This window comes from Ascidiella aspersa, chromosome 5 (assembly GCF_963924565.1).
Source record: "Ascidiella aspersa chromosome 5, kaAscAspe10.2, whole genome shotgun sequence".
In the NCBI taxonomy this organism is placed as follows: domain Eukaryota; kingdom Metazoa; phylum Chordata; class Ascidiacea; order Phlebobranchia; family Ascidiidae; genus Ascidiella; species Ascidiella aspersa.
In genome coordinates, this window is record NC_139451.1 from 13,053,223 (window position 1) to 13,055,722 (window position 2,500).

The 2,500-nt window shown below is 54.2% G+C and overlaps 2 non-coding genes across 2 annotated transcripts in view; both read left to right on the plus strand.

The window, feature by feature from the left end:
* The first annotated feature begins 416 nt into the window (after nucleotides 1–416).
* LOC146144285 (small subunit ribosomal RNA) lies at nucleotides 417–2,226 on the plus strand. The gene has a single exon (XR_014500863.1). It is a non-coding gene; the product is annotated as a small subunit ribosomal RNA (ribosomal RNA).
* Nucleotides 2,227–2,473: 247 nt separating this feature from the next.
* The window catches only part of LOC146144286 (5.8S ribosomal RNA), a 154-nt gene continuing 127 nt past the window's right edge, over nucleotides 2,474–2,500 (plus strand). Inside the window, exon 1 of the ribosomal RNA XR_014498912.1 lies at nucleotides 2,474–2,500. This exon is cut by the window's right edge and continues 127 nt beyond it. This is a non-coding gene — a ribosomal RNA (5.8S ribosomal RNA).

A 2,500-nucleotide genomic window follows, 5' to 3' on the forward strand; every position in this document is an offset into this window, starting at 1 on the left:
ACGTTAGAATTTCAAACGGAAGACCCCAGGGACAACACTCATCTTTGCTATACTTGTGGGAGCTGACAAGCTTCGACAAGTAAAGAATCGGTGAAAAGGCGATTGGCTCGCTGGGCAGATGTTGCTGCTGCGCGAAGAGCCGAGTGTCAGTTTGTCGGGTTCTGAGCGGTCGCTTCGGCGAAGTTGTCTGGCGTGCGTTGCGCTCGCGCCGGTGTTGGCGACGTGGCGGTCGAAAGGCCTGCCGACGAAGTCTTACTCCGGCGGGTGCGACGGGCGGTGACGGTTTTCTGAGTTCGGGCAGCCGAGCAAAGAACGAAATTTTAACGGAGAAGCCTTCGGGTTTCGCATCGACCGAGCGACGGCGCCGCATCAGCGGCGCCTCCTTCGTCGGCCTTTCGGGGCTACGCTAAAGTAGCTACCTGGTTGATCCTGCCAGTAGTCATATGCTTGTCTCAAAGATTAAGCCATGCAAGTCTAAGTACGAGCTCTCGTACAGTGAAACTGCGAATGGCTCATTAAATCAGTTATGGTTCATTTGATCGTACGTTTTACGTGGTTAACTGTGGAAATGCTAGAGCTAATACATGCGTGAAGCGCCGACCTCGCGGGAGGCGTGCTTTTATCAGACCAAAAACCGACCGGGCTTCGGCCCGCAACCTTTGGTGACTCTGGATAACTTTGCGGATCGCACGGTCTCGCACCGGCGACGGATCATTCAAGTGTCTGCCCTATCAACTTTCGTCGGTACGGTACTGGCCTACCGAGGTTCTTACGGGTAACGGAGAATCAGGGTTCGATTCCGGAGAGGGAGCCTGAGAAACGGCTACCACATCCAAGGAAGGCAGCAGGCGCGCAAATTACCCATCCCGACGCGGGGAGGTAGTGACGAAAAATAACAATACAGGACTCTAAACGAGGCCCTGTAATTGGAATGAGTACACTTTAAAACCTTTAACGAGTATCCATTGGAGGGCAAGTCTGGTGCCAGCAGCCGCGGTAATTCCAGCTCCAAAAGTGTATATTTAAGTTGTTGCGGTTAAAAAGCTCGTAGTTGGATTTTGGGCGCAGGCGGCCGGTCCGTCGCAAGGCGTGTACTGGCCGTCCTGGCCTCACCTCCGGTTCTCCGCCGGTGCCCTTGACTGAGTGTCGGCGGCGGCCGGAACGTTTACTTTGAAAAAATTAGAGTGTTCAAAGCAGGCGATTCGCCTGAATAATGGTGCATGGAATAATGGAATAGGACCTCGGTTCTATTTTGTTGGTTTTCGGAGCGCGAGGTAATGATTAAGAGGGACAGACGGGGGCATTCGTACTGTGCCGTTAGAGGTGAAATTCTTGGATCGGCGCAAGACGAACGACTGCGAAAGCATTTGCCAAGAATGTTTTCTTTAATCAAGAGCGAAAGTCAGAGGTTCGAAGACGATCAGATACCGTCCTAGTTCTGACTATAAACGATGCCAACTAGCGATCGGGGGGCGTTAGTTTTACGACCTCTCCGGCAGCTTGCGGGAAACCAAAGTCTTTGGGTTCCGGGGGAAGTATGGTTGCAAAGCTGAAACTTAAAGGAATTGACGGAAGGGCACCACCAGGAGTGGAGCCTGCGGCTTAATTTGACTCAACACGGGAAATCTCACCCGGCCCGGACACAGTGAGGATTGACAGATTGAGAGCTCTTTCTTGATTCTGTGGGTGGTGGTGCATGGCCGTTCTTAGTTGGTGGAGCGATTTGTCTGGTTAATTCCGATAACGAACGAGACTCTGGCTTGCTAACTAGTTACGCGACCCAATCGGTCGGCGTCTAACTTCTTAGAGGGACTAGTGGCGTTTAGCCACACGAGATTGAGCAATAACAGGTCTGTGATGCCCTTAGATGTTCGGGGCCGCACGCGCGCTACACTGACCGGATCAGCATGTGCTCGCCTTGGCCGACAGGTCTGGGTAACCCGCTGAACCCCGGTCGTGCTAGGGATAGGGAATTGCAATTATTTCCCTTGAACGAGGAATTCCCAGTAAGCGCGAGTCATTAGCTCGCGTTGATTACGTCCCTGCCCTTTGTACACACCGCCCGTCGCTACTACCGATTGAATGGTTTAGTGAGGTCCTCCGATTGGACCTGGCGCGGCCGGCAACGGTCGAGCCGGCGTCCGAGAAGACGATCTAACTTGATCATTTAGAGGAAGTAAAAGTCGTAACAAGGTTTCCGTAGGTGAACCTGCGGAAGGATCATTAACGGTCTCGCAAACGCTTCGGCGAACGCGAAACTCGGACAAGCGAGAGAAAAAGTCTTTGCTACCCGGCGCCCGACCCGCGAGGAGCGGCGCGCCGGCCGGCGATTCGGTCACCCGGTAATGTTTGCGCGTCGAGTGCCGCGGTGCCGCGCGCTCCGGCTTCAAGCGTCGGCCTGGCCGACCGCTCGGCGCGGTCTATTTTGTCACCCTATAGTGCGAGGCACTGTGCGAGCGAAACAATCGTGGATGGCTCTTGGCGGTGGATCACTCGGCTC